The sequence below is a fragment of the Sceloporus occidentalis genome, unplaced genomic scaffold, assembly GCF_023333645.1.
Source record: "Sceloporus occidentalis isolate IW3139 unplaced genomic scaffold, rSceOcc1.0.p SCAF_1, whole genome shotgun sequence".
Lineage (NCBI taxonomy): Eukaryota > Metazoa > Chordata > Lepidosauria > Squamata > Phrynosomatidae > Sceloporus > Sceloporus occidentalis.
This window is the reverse complement of record NW_028316981.1, coordinates 245516524-245533885: the sequence shown is the minus strand read 5'-3', so window position 1 is coordinate 245533885 and position 17362 is coordinate 245516524. Positions and strand designations below refer to the sequence as shown.

The 17362-nt window shown below is 37.8% G+C and overlaps 1 protein-coding gene and 1 long non-coding RNA gene across 2 annotated transcripts in view; one reads left to right on the top strand and one right to left on the bottom strand.

The window, feature by feature from the left end:
• Window positions 1-17362, top strand: part of LOC149323705 (tyrosine-protein kinase transmembrane receptor ROR2) — a 179704-nt gene that overhangs the window by 100205 nt on the left and 62137 nt on the right. The gene's annotated exons all lie outside the window — the stretch shown is intronic.
• LOC149323706 (uncharacterized) lies at window positions 183-8610 on the bottom strand. The gene is made up of 3 exons (XR_016280225.1): window positions 8407-8610; window positions 1253-1315; window positions 183-293 (listed from the first exon to the last, which is right to left on the bottom strand). It is a non-coding gene; the product is annotated as an uncharacterized LOC149323706 (long non-coding RNA).

Sequence of the window (17362 nt, the reverse complement as noted above, 5' to 3'; positions counted from 1 at the left end):
TGGGTAAGGTTAGACTCCTGTGATGCTCTGTGAAGGGAATGGAGAGGCAAAGATAAGATGCTGAGTAGGTTTACTTGCTTCTCATCAGGTTGCTGTTGTTGTTGTTGTTGTTGTTGTTGTTGTTGTGTCTTCAAGTTCTTTCCAACTTATGGTGACACTAAGGTAAACCTATCACAGAATTTTCATGGCAAGATTTGTTCAGAGGGGGTTTGCCATTGTGGCTGAGAGGGTCACTCAATAGATTTCCATGGCTGAGCGGGGTCTTGTCTCCAGAGTCCAACACTCAAACCCCTCTGCAGTTGTGAGAAAAGGTATAGAGTTTCTTAAGACTTGTAAATCTTGGCAGGTAAAAACAATTTGCTCTAACAGGTTGGTTACTGATACTTAAGTCTCTAAGAAATTGCTTTGTACTAAGTAAGATCATTGGTCTATTTAGTTCAGTATTCATACAGACTGGAAATGACTTTCTGAAGTTTCAAATGGGAGTCTTTCCCAACCCTAGCAGAAGATGCCAAGGCTTGAATCCATGATCCTAGGACTGTCAGCATGCAGAACATGTGATGCATTACTGTGCTATGCCCCTCCCCACCCCAACAAGCAAAACTGTTTTAATGTGTCTTTTTCACTGTATCTTTTCAGTCCTAATAAGATTAGACACAATAATTGTTTGAAACACAGAACTGATTGATATGATTCCATTAGGTGATAATCATTTCTTTAACAGCAGATCTGCTCTTTCTTTTCCTCTCATTTTCTATTTCATTTGTATAATTGAATCCCAATAGGTTTCACTTTGCATTGATTATTGGTCTGTAAAGAGTGAAATACAGGACTCTGGTATTGGCATGCCAAACTTTCCACTCCGACTCCTCTTTTTCTATTGTCTTATTCCAAACCTGCCTTCATAAATGGCAAAATGTATATTAATTATGAACAACAAATTTACCGTAGTAAAATGGTAGCACCAGGCATTTCATCACTACCACATGAATCATCAGGATACATAGATTGATAAAACATAAAATATATTTCTTTGATCATAATTTCTAAACAGTTTCCCCCCAGAATTCCTATGAAGATAAATGTGCAACAAAATAGGCATTTAATATTATATGCTTTTATTTTGAAGCTGAAGTCATTCATTTGTACCAGCTCTGATTCCACCCAAAATTGCTTCCAACTCCACCACCCCAACTCCAACTACATAGCTATGCTGAAATAAATGGCATATCAATTAATAGTTAAGACTTACACTTTGTTGCCTGGAATAGAATTGGAACCCAGTGAGATACTTCATTGTCTCCAGTACCTGGAACTAGTGGGGGGAAGAGGAATACATTTAAGGGCCTTCATGTGTTGCAAGTGGGAACTATTGAGAAGTGAGAGAAGAGGGGAAATTTATAGCAAAACCATTTCCTTGGCTGTTTGAGTCCTGCATTTTGATCCAAAAGAAGGGATTCACTTCGAACACCGGCCGTATAGTATCTTGGGTGGCATATTATTTTTTGTGGTGTCAGTTCTTTTAAAGCCTTTTCTGAGTACTGGAAGAATTAGAATACAATAGGGGTGACGGTGACCTATAGAAAAAGGTGATTAAAAGGCTTAATTGGGGGAATAGTACAGTTAATGCAACTTAAATCACCAAAGATTATAATTCTAAACTACTGGCAGGTGTGCTATTTCTCATGCAAAAGTACAAAAGATTTCTTCTTTTCTTAAATTGTAGGAGTTCATGTTGCAGTGGGGGAGGCCAGTGCATTCCAGAAGGATAGCCGTATTACATTGTAGCAACAGAAACAACAAATAGTCTTGTGGTGTCTTAATTATGACATAAGCTTACATCAGCTACAGCCCATTTCACCAGATGCCTAAAATGGTAACCCTAGTGATTAAACATGTTTCTCTGCACCAGTCACAATGTTTTGCTAGTGCATTACCAGTAAGGAGTGGGTTACACCCATTGAGTATGGTTTGGTGTCCTGCCCCTTTTGACAGAATCTGGACTGTTTCAGAGAACTGAACATTCATGCCACCATAAATGATTTAGTCTTCAAGAAACAACAAGAATCACTGTATCTCTTTGTATCCTACATACATTTAAAACAAATACAGTGGGCCCTTCCCTTACACAGGGGGATCCATTCCGGACCCCATGTGTAAGAGAAATACCACATATACTCAGTGGGGATTGTGCACATCATGGGCACACACACCATTGCCTCTTCCAGCACACAGCTTTCAATGAAAGCCGTGTATGGCATGCCCCTGTATAACCCGGGTGCACTGTAGGTTACAATAATAGAGGTATTAATAATTATAGAGATTGAAAGGTGATTTTTTAAAAAAAAAAATCACTTCAGACTACTTTATTTCTGGAGAACACACACAAAACATATAGGACAAAATATAAAATAATCAGCATCATACAACTTCAGGTATTTGGTTGTGACCATATTAGACCTAAAGTAAGAATAAGAAAGAACAATAATAGTTCCAAGAATCTGCACACACATTATCACAAATGCCTCTAGTAACATTTAAGAGGAATGGTCTTGTGTCCTGCTTTACAGTATCTCTGATCTGTCCTGATGTGTTCACATTTTTCTAACAGGTCCAGAGGGAAAACTCTCAAATAAGATAGCTGACAATAGAGATGATGATTATATTTTCAAGAGAAAATAGTCTCATTTTTATGTATTTTCCATGTTTTTATTTTTATAAATCTTTTGGCCTTGATCCATAGATGGTTCTGCAGTGTGGATCAATCTGTTTTGCACTTATATGCTCTGCCACATAATTTTTCTTTGCTCTGTATGCACAAAGGGCATTTGGAAAACTTAGAGAGCTAACCTGTGTAGCAATCAGTGCAATATCACATTTTCCAACAGAGGAACAGAATCTGGGCTGTATGATTTAACAGGCAGATCTTGCTTCAAGAACAGAGTTCACTTTGTTTATCTGAGGATTAGTGAAAATCCCATAATTCATCACTAGTCTGTCAGAAGCAAGTTTTAGTTGATTTAGTGCTTCAGTCTACACTGGAAATGTATACACTTTTACCCTAAATGTTTAATGTTCTTTCTCAAGTACTACTTTGTAGCATCGTGTTCTGTTTCAAATGGCTGCAGTTTACTTTATGAAATGCCAGATCATATTAATGAATTAAGAAATACTTTATAAAACATTGCTAGGATGATAAAGACGTATAGCCTGATAAAATTTATGCAGGAGATAGTTATAATGCTGACATTTAGGGAGATAGTAATTTATTTTTACATATACATTAGCCTACATAACACTAGATAAAATTTTCAAGTAGTTTATTAAATCCACAACACAAGTATCTTATATTCATGTCTTCCTCAGTGGTTCTTGCAGCTACTGTATGTGTCATAGTGGTCTTTTGGGACTGTAGTCAACCTCTTTCTTCTTCTAGGATATTCTTTTCCAAAAAAATAAAAATAAAAATACTGTATGTCTAAGGGGCAAAGCAGACTGGCCAAATAGAATGGCCAGAGACCGCACCAGCACCAGTCACCCTGGGATTGCGGTGACCAGATGGCCCACTCCCAAAGTCAGCTGCTGCCACAGTCCTGAATGCCAGCAAGAGTGGATTAAATCTGCTCCTTTTGTCGGTAGCTTCGGGCTGCCTCAGGCGGCCTTGGAGCAGCTTCCGGATGCTTTAAGGGCATGCATCATCTAAACACCATGCCCCTGAAGTGGCCAGAAGCTGCTTTCTTTTGCCCATCTGCTTAAGGCCAAAGAGAATGTAATGTGAAAATTAACTGAACTTTAGATATAGGAACATTAGGGTTTTACCTAAAAGAAATATTTGTGGTGAAGCAGATGGCCCACCAGGAGTGGCCAAAGGCTGGTCCATCCGTGATCAGGCCATGAATATGCTGGGAACATGGTGATTGCACGGCCCACTTCCAAAGCAGGCTGCCACTACAGTCTCAAGCCACCAGGAGCCAAATTTAATTGGCTCCTTTTTGTCCTTTTTGTCTTTTGGCTGTCTTTAGTGGCAACCGTGGAGTGGCTTCCAACTACTTCGTGGGCATGCATCATGTATACACCATGACCCCAAAGCGGCTGGAAGCCACTTCTTTTGGCCCATACATTTTTGGGCCTTTGTCAGTTGTCCACACTGACCAAATAAAGTGGCTTCAACGTGCTTCAAAACCATGTAGTTTAGATGATGTACAAGGTGAAACTGGGATGAATTCAATGTGTAGCCATGCTCTAGGGCTAAAAACTAGAGCAAAAAGAAGTCCATATACTCTGACTTAAGGCAAAAAATGTGCACTACCACACTGGCATATAAACAGCATGGTGTGACTGCAGGAATCCAGGAAAGCAAAAATGTAGTGGATGCAATTACAACATACACAAACGAGACAGTCCAACAGGGGGTCATGGGGAGAAGGGGGCAAATGAATGGGGGCCTCCATGATTGTTATGCCTTCCTCCTACCACAGAAAAAAGTTTGTCCCACCATAGTATATCTTTCTCCCAATGACAGCTTCTGTATAAATGTTAGTTAAAAACTTGCTACTGATGTCCTGCCTTCTGAAAGGAAATCCCATCTCGCTAAGGTCATAAACACTCACCTCTGTGCTAGCTGCGTGGGCCCTACCAAGTTTAATTATGAGTTTTGTGACACCTGTGTTAGGTGAGCCAAGAACTAGAATGCCAGGTCAGTAAAATGTTAACATTCCTGTATTTTTCTTAAAGCATTGGGTAAATATAGAAGGCTTTCTTTGTATCTAGCTAATCATATTGGGTCACAGTATTACGCCTCAGCTCTAGACCAAACTTCCTTCAGTTGATATTCCACTTAGGATTCATGGAGAGAAAACCAAAGTGGCAAATCCAAACAGGAAAAAAACAGCTATCCACACCTGCCAATTGTAACGGTTAATGTGTGTTTTCCTCAGAGCACAGGCAGTTTATGAATCTGAAAGAAGTACCTATTCAGCTTCACCAGTGCATTTAATACTAATGTAATGTCATGGTTTCTGATGTTGCCTTGGCACCTCAGTGTGTACACCCTACTCTCAGTTCATAGTTATTGGTGTAGTTTCAAAGATGGGACTTCTTGAAGTTTTTCATCCATCATAAATAAAGAATGTGCTGTGTGTAATTTATTTGAAAATATAATTTTGATAAATCCATAATTGCAAAACAAAGGAAATACAGTATATGGAAAAGAACAGTTCCAACACTTTTCTCAGAGATATATCTGAGGAAAAGTTAATGCATCTACTTAGGTTTAGTCATCCCTATGCAAATGTACAATCCCTGTAACAGCCATGTTACTGTTTAAACAACTAGTATAAATAGTGAATCGCTCCATTACCAAGAATATAAACAAATTGAGACAGGTAAGAGTTCTTTAGAGCTGAAAGTTTAGGTTATGCAAAAATTTCAACAGCTGTTATTTGTAGGTCCTTGCAGACTGAGAGGTGTGAGTGATCTGAACTGTGGAAGTCAACATTTGGTGAATGTATATTTTGTCACTTTGCCAAAAGTGGAAACTTTGCTAATACATCTTTTGCTGTGTCCAGATTTTTTTTAAAAAAACATACATCTACTTTTAAAAGATCGCCTCTGAACACTATTTACTTACTCATTTTGTTGACAAAAGAGTAATACACATTGATATTGTTATGGATAAATAACTAGTAAGTCTTTATAATGCCAATTGTGGATAAGACAGTATTTAGAATGCAAGGACAAGAGACTTAATGGGTTTATTGTAAGAAATAGGATCCATTTCTACACTTGCATGAACTGTTAATTCTCAGTTGGCAGTTTTATACACATGGGTATAAAGGAAAGCATTGTAAAACATGGACTGAATGGCCATGAAATATAAGAAGTGCAGACTATTTTTGGAAGTATTACTCCTGGGATGATACAAAACAGAAGTGGTTCTGACCAATATGCCCCACTCTTCACACCAGGTACTCTGGTTTCCTCCGTCTAGGCATCTCATAGAGAATGAAGATGTCTGTACCATAGAATCTTTTTAGCATACATGAGAATCATTCTGTGCTATACCCATGCATGCTGTACAGGTAAATTTGTGGGGGTGCAACAAGAAAGAATGCACAATGTTGGATGTGAGTGAGTTTTGATTCCTCATTCCATGCAACTGAAATATTTTTTAACAGTCTGTAAATGGTACTTCTTAAGAGGGCTACAGTCTGTGATAGATCTCACAAGGAAATGACAATGACCATTCACAACAAAAGTAATTGGTAACAGAACAATAATCCAGTTATTATAATCAAACCAAACCTCAGCCTGAGGGTCCACTGTAATATAATCAGTTAATGTGTATTAGAGAATCAAATACTCATTTTAAAATTCAAATAACCACAAGGTACAAATCCTGTGTAGTCCCTTAGTGTTTGCTCCAAGTTTCAGCGTAGTAGTAGAAACAGACACCCACCCACTATTATAGTGTGCATTTGGTATCCACTGCTGTTTGGGTCCACGACCCCCATGGATACCAAAATCTGTGGATGCTCAGGTCCCATTAAATACAGTGGTGAAGTGAAAGGGTGTCCCTTATATAAAATAGCAAAATTAATGTTTGCTTTTTGGAATGTATAACTTTTTGGAATATTTCCAAGCCATAGATGGTTGAATCTATGTATTAAGAATCCATGGCTATGGGGGGCTGACTGTGTTATTACAACAGTACAGTGGCCCTGCAATCCAAATACAGATAGGCTGTGCACAATTAGATTAATAGAATCATAGAGTTGGAAGAGAATTCAAGGGCCATCCAGTCCAACCCCCTGTCATGCAGGAATACACAATCAAAGCACACCCATCCAGCCTCTGTTTAAAAACCCCCAAAGATGGAAACTCTACCACACTCCCAAGAGAGTGTGTTCCACTATCGAACAGCTCTTACTGCCAAGAGGATCTTCCTAATGTTGAGATGGAATCTCTTTTCCTATATGTCTTTTCCTAGGTCTTTCTTCCCTGAAATATATTGAAATAACTTTTTCTGTGCTGTTCAAGAGGGAAATCATAGTACGTTTTAACATATAAAACATTTAAGGAGATTATTTTTTTTTCAAAACACCTTTTTTCAGAATGTATTTCTGTACAATACCCAAACCATAAAGTGGTGCTTCCTCCTCTAGGACCACTCCTTCCATCTCTTCCCTTCATTGTCCCACAACTGCTTCTACACATTTATGGATACTGCCACATTCACGTCATGTTTAATATTAGATCTGCTTTGTTTCCTTAGCCTCTGTTAGTCTTGCAGATGAATGCATTTTTGTTATTTTTCTGTTTTCTTTGTCATCTCCTGTTCTTGTTTTTGCTATTTACAACCATATTTGTGTATTTTCAGCATTTCTTTACTTCACAGATCACAGAAGATTCAGTTAGGTGCCATAGGGTGCAGCAGTTACAAACAGTGTTGTGTCTGGTGTTTGTTTATATACCAAAAGAATAAATGATTGCTAGCAGGTGTAATGGTTTTATACATAAAAATAATTACTGTTCAGACAGGCCAGCTGGGCACTTTTTCAGAACTTAATAAGAAAATTCCACACTTGAGACCACACTCCATGTACTTCTCATGTTCTTGGCTGAAACAGAAAGCTTAAAATATTTCTCAGACAAGTTTTTTGCAAGGGATTTGCATTTCTTTGAGAATGTAGTCTCGTCATTGCCAGTGAACACATTGCTCCCTTCATTCATTATTTGCATCTTCACATAGCCAACTTTAATATAAACAAATAAAAGAAACCTGAAGTAATTATGTTAAGGTTGTATTGCAAAGTATCCAGCCACAGCTGCTAACAGAAAAGCTCAGGAGTTCCATTCTTCTTGTTAATGATCTTTTTTTCTTGCTTATAATTGCTGATCTGTTATCTAGTCCAAAAGTCAAGGCATCCCCAATGTGTAGACATTTGGGAGAGAGGTAAATATAGTAGTGTTGAGAGTAAAGCTCAAAATATTTTTTCAGCAATTAGAAATATGGTTTAGCAATGCTCTGTGCCTTATATATTTGTCAGGAATTCCCTGTGTTGGCAGAGAGTGCCAGAGTCCTGTCAGTGGGGGCAGTGCAAGGCAAATAAATTAATTGTGGTATTTTTAAGGACTCCCTTTGAACAGGAATAATATATGAAAAGCTACATTATTCTGTGTTAGGGGGGACAGCAATACAGAAACAAACAAAAAGCTCTTATGGGTGAGGTCTTCATTGTTATCTGTGTAGAGAAGGAATGACCACCCATCCTATCAAAAATGCTAAATTCCACAACTGAAGTTTCATCCCACCAATTTTTTACCCTCTGTGATTAAAGTAGCAGTTTGTATTATTCTCTAGTTTCTGCTGCCCCCAGCCATTTCCCTTCTCCCACACACCCTCACCTTCACTCAGAGGCGTCAGCTTTCATGAAGAATTTCTATTGGGAACATCGTCTATTAACAGATCTTCCCAGTTCTGTGTAACTTCAGCTCTGTCATCCTTTCTCCCTTGGGCAGACACTGGTTGCTGCCACCCTGTATTACAGTTAAGCTATTCATGTTTTCATTTTTCATCTCTTCTTCCATGTTCTGCTTCCACCTTCTTCCTCCTTGGGCTCTTTTAAAAATCTGATTCCAGTTCCAAACTGATTCTGGTCTGCCTTTCGCAGTATAATGCTTAACCTTTTAATCTGTCACATCAGAATTCTCTAGCTAGTCACATTATACCATCTGGCAAACTGACAGTTCATTGACCTTTACTTAGGAATCAGTGACTTCAGACAGTCACACTGAAGACTGTTTCCTCCCATCACTGTCTGACCCTTGCCCTCTTGTTTTTGATTCAGCTTCCCAGTGTAAAAGCAATAGACATAGCTGTAAACCAGGGTGGAGAACTTTTTGGAATCTGTGAACCACATTGCACTTCTCTAGCAACCAACTACCACCAAAATCACCAAAAACTATTCCATCCCTTTCAAGTTTTTGTTTCAGTGAAACAATTCCCACATGATGCACTTACCTCTTTCCAAAAGTTGACAGTGTTCTGAAAGTGTTATTTTTACCAGAAACAGTACACATGGCAGGTACCTTGGTGATAAGACTTTTGGAAGGCCTCCAAGAGTACTACTAAACCCTGAAAGAAGGTGTGTGTGTGTATGTGTGTGCGCACGCACATGCGTGCATGCATGCATGCATGCCACACAAGGCTTTTAAAAATATATGGGAACAAAGGGATACAATATATCTTTGAGGCTCAAGTCAGAAGTAAATTGCTTACCTTTTCTTCATACATGGTTAACCACCTTAAAAACTGGTACATAATATATTTACTAGGCAGAACACTTAATATTATTTTTTTTAAAAAAACATCTTTCTCATTAGGATTTACTCATTGTTTACCTTTTTTTTTTTTTAGTAATTAAGTGAGGTTATCATGATGTTTTCTGTGATCTGGCTGTAAGTTACACAAGATAACCCCACGACTTATATTCTGGTCACTTAATATGATTTTAGCAGATATACTTTTTAATGATAATAATTTTAATGTAGGTGGCATGCTAGATTTCCACACTACACTCTTATAGCATTGATATTCCACTTTAACTGCTCTGGCTGCCTCCTGTTGCATTCTTGGATTTGCAGTCTAAGGAGGGGCATTTAGAATTTTCAGCCAGAGAGTTCTTAGGCCTCACTGAACTCCTAGCCTCAGAATGCCACAGGAGGCACCCAGATCAGTTGAAGTGGAACAGCAGCACTATAAGAGTATGGTGCATAATGTGGCTAGTCATAGAATCATAGAGTTGGAAGAGACAGCAAGGGCCATCCAGTCCAAACCCCTGCCATGCAGGAAATCTAAATCAAAGCGTCCCCGACAGATGGCCATGGTGAGCAACTATGACTTACCAGGTGCTGTTGGACTACAGTGCCCATCAGCCCCAGAAATCGTGGCCAATTGCAAGGCTCATGGGAATTGCACACTTAAACCACCTGGAAAGCCACTGTTACCCACCCCTGCAAAGTACAGTTCTTTATACCACACAGGTGGGTAGGACATTTTTGTGGGAGATCCGTTCCCCCCCCCATTGAAAATGGTGGCTTGTGCATATCCAAGCCACATAGGGTTGAATGAGACATGTCCACAGGTGCATACAGGCGCACGCCCCATTGAAAACAACAGAGGTTGCCCCTCCGTGAGAATTCAAGACCACGGATTCAAGATCTGTGCGTTAGGAGGGGCAACTAAGCTCTCCAAAGATTTAAGGCCAGGTATATTGCATGTAGTATATCAAGAGAGTTTTATTTTATACATTTTAGCTTTGGCTTTACTTTTTCAAAAGTTTAATGTTCTATCACTCCTATTTCAGGAAAAGAGTATCTGTTGCTGGCTTTCCAACAAGTAAGCAATATATTATAATATACTTCAGTCCAGATGTAACTTGAATAACAGGACATTGTTTTTATTAAAACACTATAGTAAATTATACTTGTAAGTATATTTGCCAATATTTCTGGTATTTGTCAAAAGGATTCTGCAAAAGAAACAAATATTTTGTGTGTGGCAAAGTACACCAACGATTCTTATATTTATAACTAAAATGCAGTGTTTATCTTAGCAGAAAATATTCTCTATCTCCAGGGCATTGGACAGGTTTTTTTTCTTTAATCCCTCTTCCATTCACTTGTTTATAAAATCATGCTGTGTTTTTCTAAAGATGCTCTGAGTTTGTTGCATCTTCTAAATTGCTATCTTCTAAAAAAAGTTTTTGTTTCAGAACCCAAAGTGAACTCTCCATACTGATCCACTTCTTGTATATATGCTAGAGTTTCTTACATAAAGCTAGACTCATTTAAAGATAATACAAAAATAGATTTATACTATTAAGCCTAATTGATGGGGAGCCAGAAAGACTCTGGACTGAAGCCAGGAATATTGCCAAGAAAGAATGAATGCAAAAAGACACTTCCTGCAGCAAAAAAGACAGAGAAGCCCCAGTAAATGAGATAAAACTCATCAAGCAGTTAAGGACTGACAAGAAGCAAAAGTAAAAGGTAACAGAAATAGAGTCAGAGTCCTAAATGCAGGTATTCATGAAATTGTCCACAAGGACAAACGGAACTACTATAGTAATCAATGCAGAGAAATAGAAAATTAAAACAAAAAAGGGAGAACAAGAGATCTCTTTTAAAAGACCTGTGAAATCAAAGGGCAATTTAAATCAAGAATGGGGATGCTCTACTACCAGCCTGGGAACACATTACATGACCAAGTAGATATAAAAAGATGATGGAAACAATACTATATAAAACAGATGAAAACAGAACTATATAAAAGAGATGAAAGGATGCTAGAGTCATTCAAGAAAGAACCATTTGAAGATGAACATCTAGTTTTATAAAGTGAAGTAGAAATTACTCTTAGAGCACTTGAGAGAAATAAGCCACCAAGAACAGATGTCATAGCAATAGACCTGTTTCAATCTAGAGAGAGAATCTATTTAATTCTAACTAAAAGCCATCAACAAATATGGAAAATAAAAGAATGGCCCACAGACTGGAAACACCCAATATACATTCCAATCCCCAAGAAAGGGGGCCCAAGGAATTCTATTAAACACAGGACCATTACATTAATTTCTCATGCAATCAAACTGATACTCAAAATTCTATATCAAAAACTTATGGAGCAATAAATACCAGATACAAGAAAAGGAAGAGGCACTAGCAATCATATTGCAAACAAACTTTTGCAGACCAAATTATTGCACACCACATAATTTTGGAAGACAATCAGCCTGTGTTTATAGATTATAGCAGAGCCTCTCAGTGTGTCAGTCATGAAAAACTATGGATTTCTCTTAAAGAAATGTGTGTGCCACAATATTTGATTGTCCTGATGCAAAACCTTTACTCATGACAAGAAGCTACTGTTAGGACCAAATATGAAGACATTGAATGGTTTCCAACTGTGGGCAGGTCTACATTTTATCACCTGTCTGTTTAACTTGTATGCAGAACATATCATATGCACAACAGGGTTAGACTCAGAGGAAAGAAGGATGAAAATTGGAGGAATTAACATCAATAATTTAAGATATGCAGATGACACCAATCTACTAAACAGAAAATAGCAGACTTGGAATGATTTAATGAAGAAATTCAAAGAAGAAAGTGCAAAAGGTGTTTACAGTTTTAAGGAAACAAAAGTAGTAATAACAAATAATGACCTCACATTTCCATAAGTTTAAAGTGTACAATAAAGACATTGAAACAGTTAAAGGTTTTCCATGTTTTGGCTCAGTCATTAATGGGAATGGAGATAGTAGTAAAAAACAATCTGAATTAGACTAGGGCTTGGAACAGCAACTATGAAGAAACTAGACCAAATCCTGAAGTGTTAGATATGCTGCTAGCTAAGCAGCATATTTTGAACATTGTGCATTTACTGCATGCTGCAGTTCAGTACATACATGCATGAGAGTAGTTCTCACTGAAGTCAATGGGACTTACCTCCAAGTAGTAAGGTATAACTGTAAGGCAGTCTGTGTACGTTTTACTGTCTAGGAATTTGTAGTTTAACTGTTCAAAGTGCATTTTTTTTGGTAGTGATTGAATTGGAAGAATTTTCAGTAGTTTCATATACATATTTTCTATTTTTGAAGTAAATGAATTGTGCTAATTGTTTTGTACATCTTTCTACATCTTTTCTATTTTAAATTGTAAATAGGGTTGAATAAATAAAGCATGTACTTAATAGTTCTTTAGAACAGCAGCTTTTTTTGTCCACCTAGTTTCATCTTTAAAGATTCCATTTCAAGACCACAAACACTACTTATATTTCATTTATGTTTATTCCTTTTAACAGGGAAAGGGTTGCTGAAAAAAAAATCATTTGTTCACCAGATTTATGGAGTGCTAGACCCATAAATTATGATTATTTCAGCCTTTTGGAGAGTTGTGTATGTGTGTGTTGTTTTCACAGCCAGGAGCAGTAAAATAATCAATCATGCAATAATGTCATGGATAATTATCATGTTACTTGGTGTGCTTTGAGTTGCAGGTGTGTTCACTTTGGCTATTGGGTGCATTTAAGTTGTGATATTTACAGCTCAGGCAGTGAAATGTTTTTGGAATGTCTCCTCATTTTCAGGAAGTATTTTTATTTAGTATAATACTTAACTGGCTTTTAACCATCTGTTGTGAAGTCAAATATGTATGGCATCGTGTAGTTTAATGCTGATCCCCATTCATTAACGTCCCATATTTTAACAATGTTCATTGTAAACTAAAAATTTGCAACAGATGGTATTTTCTACAAATATATTGTATCTAATTGCTATCAAGACAATGCACACAATACTTTTAAAATAAATAGGAATTTACAACTGCTATAATTTTCTTCTTCAGCTGTCTTTGACAGATACCGCTTCTACCCTATTAATAATTTCCCTAAGATTACTAAGATTTTCCCCCAGGGAAAATAATACATCTTCAAATTTTTCTTTCTCTCACTTCCAAAAGAAAAATCTTAATGGGAGATGATGGGCCATTGGACCACCTCCTGCTCCCAGGCTGCCATCAAGGTGACAGTGACATGCAGACATTTCTTACTAGCTCAAGGACAAGTCATGTGCTTATTTGCACTTTTTTGGGATGACAAGCCACCTCCTCCACCCAGTATGTTCATTTGCTTCCCCCCCCCCTCTACATATTTTATGAAGATTCTAGGATTAGTCTGTTGATCAGAATTGGTTGATCTCTAGACAGATGACACCTGGCCAACCAATGAATTAAAAATGCAGAAACTGATTTCACTGGCTTAGCATATGGGACTGCACTATTAGCAAAACATTTTTTTGTGGGGGTGGGTTCAAAAGTCCTATTTTGGCCTTAAGATTAAGAGTATGTGTAACATGTGGGTAAGGCTACACTGAGTAGTCCTATCCCTGATGTCACATGTGTTGAGTGGTCCATTTCCTATAGTTGATACACATTATGCAAATTTCTAGGAGAAGACCTTTTAGAGTCTTCTGTGCAATTCCAGATAGGAGCCCTTTGTGAGTACAGTGTGCCGCATCATATGCAGGCGTGCCTTACGTGGCTTCCAGCATGGGGCTTGAGCATCTGCGTTTTTCCCTTACGCGGGAACAGGGGGGTCTGGAAAGGATCCCCCGTGTAAGGGAAGGGACGACTGTACATATATGAATATCCTATCCTTGCAGATCTTTGCAATGTACAGTCAAACATGAGGTGAAAGGCTTATTTGAAGTACAAAACATTAGGTGCAGGGTTGACCCAATCACATAGCCAAATTCTGAGTAGCATTCTCAGACAGAACTGAAAGCTATAGCCCTGTTTTGTTTTTGTTTTTGTTTGTTTTTTTGGGGGGGAGGAGGGGTAGACAAATTTTTAAATTGTTGCTGAGGTTTAAAATTCTTGCATTAGATCACATTACTAGCCAGGTCTGGGTGATGTTGTTTGACTCTACTCTTTATGGTTTTGATATTGTAAAATTTCTTTTGCTTTGAATTCAGCATGAGGGAAATGTAAGAGGGTTTCCCCAGTAGTGATATTTCCAAAATAAATTGACACTGAAATCATTAACTTTTCTTGTTTAAGGAAGCAAAATGCCTATACATGGGTGTGATTACCCTATAGTTTAAACAGGAAGTCTGCAGACTTGCCCATTTGGCCCTGCTGTTTTTATTTCAGACAGGAACTAAGTAGCAGAGACAGTGGAGGTCCTATTTGTGCATCACTATGAAAGAGATGTGCTAACTGTAGCACTAACTGACTCTTTGTAGGTATTTCAACACCCTTTGCCGTTTTGAAGTCTGTTGCCAGGAGCTGCAGATGTTGTGGGGTGGAGAGGGAGAATTCCAGTGAAAGACTATGATTCAGCAACCTAAGCAGTGTGCTTTTCACAGCCAAAGTAATTAGATTGGCAGCTGAATTAAAAATGTACAGTAGTTTCTTTGTTTGGGAAGTGTGGACGTTGATAACTGATGGTAGAACAACTCTCTTTCAACTCTATTATTCTATGATTCTAAGAGTGCAACCCAGAAAATAATTGAGAATTGGATTATACTAATTTGAAAGACACTTTTTTCCTTATGTGATATTCATGAACATATGCGGCACCTCTGACAGTCACATCTAAAACCTGCAATGACTGAGTTAAACCAAAATAAATTCTGGTTAATTCATCCACATGATTATTGGATTTTGAATATTATCATTGCATCTCCTCCTCCTCCCATTTACACATGTTCATGCTTGTGTAGATGCAACATAGTAGCCCCCACCAACACCCCCCCCCCAGTTTCCTTCTTGTCTTTTATTTTGAGAATGAGCAGAGATCCATTAGACAGTCTGAGAACTTCATGATAGTGTGTCACGTTAAGCCACAGATAGAACAACTGAGAATGAAGATGAGTAGATATTCTGATAGTAGCAGCAGCAGTGAAGAAACTGAAAGAAATGTCATTACAAAACCATAATCTAGTTTTGAACATGTAGGCATTGAGAAACAGCTCTAGATTAGCAAACTAAAATGTCTGTATGCATGTTTTACATGGAGAGTGTTAAAAGACTGTTTCTTGATCAGTTTATATTATTTGGTTTTATGGTTTTAATTATTAAGCTACTTCCATTTTTCACTTGACAAGCAGGATATAAATAGAGGAAATAAATAGAAACATGAAGAGAGATATTGACAGCACAAAAAATTGTGTTGAGTAGGAGGAATCAGGAATGAAGATGTTCCAACCAGTCATCTGCTTTGGCCATACCATTGTAGATTTGAAATGTAAAAGAAAAAAAGGGAAAAAAAGGTTACATACAGAGCTTGGAAAAATTGCTTGTTTGTACACAGAGATTGAAGGACTCTGGCAGTTGTAATACAAGTAGTTACTTTCTCAGACTCTGTAAAATATTAAAAATATTATTGGGAATGCCATCACATATGCCTTGTACTTTTTTCATGATCCTTTTAAGAAGAAAAAACAAAAACACCTGATGTGCTATGTTTACCCTAAGCTAAACCAGAGACTATAGTAATGAAATATTACTGCCATGTCGAATCTGGCCATCAGTTCATTTTAATTGTTTAACACTCAAAGGTCAGTAGTTCATTTCACATACCTATCTAGGCTTAGATTTTTATGACCAGTATATAAATCAGCAAAGGAAGAGGGAGAGCAATGTTATTTCACAATACTATCTTTCAGATAAAGGACTTGACAAGGAAATTATCAGGAAGTTGTGTTTGGGGACCTTTGTGGGTTTATTATATTGATCATTTAGGTCTGAAGTCTCCTTTTTTAATACCCAAGTTTCAAAGAAGGTATTGACATCTTGATGATCATTGTATGGCCAAACACTACCATTCTAGTCAGTTCATATCATTGGAAAGAATTGTATAATGGACTATCATGTCTAGATTTCAGATAGTCGTAAGACAGCTTGATGTAGCTCTCGTACTACAAAACAGCCTTTGTCAATTGTACCTTTCAGAAGTTTGGTCAACAATTCCTATCATCCCCAGCCAGGACAGTCAGTGGCTATTTTGGCGGGTGGTTGTGGGCATATTAATCTTAAACATCTGGAAGGCACTTGGTTGGAAAATGGCACTAATATATATATATATATATATATATATATATATGCAAATTCAATTGCTTGATTTGGATGGATCTATATATTGACTGTATATCGGTGGAAATGAACTGGTGGTAGGATTCATTGTGTTTAGTGACAGGAGTGATTTTAGCAAGAGGGATTCAAAGGCACAAAATGCTCTACTGTTAATACTTTGCCATAATTTAGTAGGCTTTCTACATATCATTGTACATCTGTTGAATGTACACACACACAGACACACACACAGAGAGAGAGAGAGAGAGAGAGAGAGAGAGAGAGACCAGTTAGGAAGATTGACAACAGAGACCTAGGCTATATTATCTCATTCCATTGTTTTAGATCCTGCCCTTTTCTGAACATGGTAACCATCATATCCAAATTGGTACAAAATGGAAGAGGTATGGTTAATTTCTGGTCAGATCACTATATGTTGTGAAGGGAAGGGAGAAGGCTAACACATATGAACAAAAGACTTACATATCTTGATTATTAAGCCAAAATACGATCAGACCTTTGACAAGATCCCTCATGACATTCTTATAAAAAGCTTGTAAAATGTGATCCAGACAATGTAACTGTTAGCTGGATTTGTAGCTGGTTGATTGAATGAGCCCAAAGCATGCTCACCAAAGTCTCCTCTTCATTCATCTACACGTAGGGTTGCCATATCCCGCTGGTGGGCGGGGCTTTCCCGGTTTTGGGCGGGGCCGCACGATCCCGC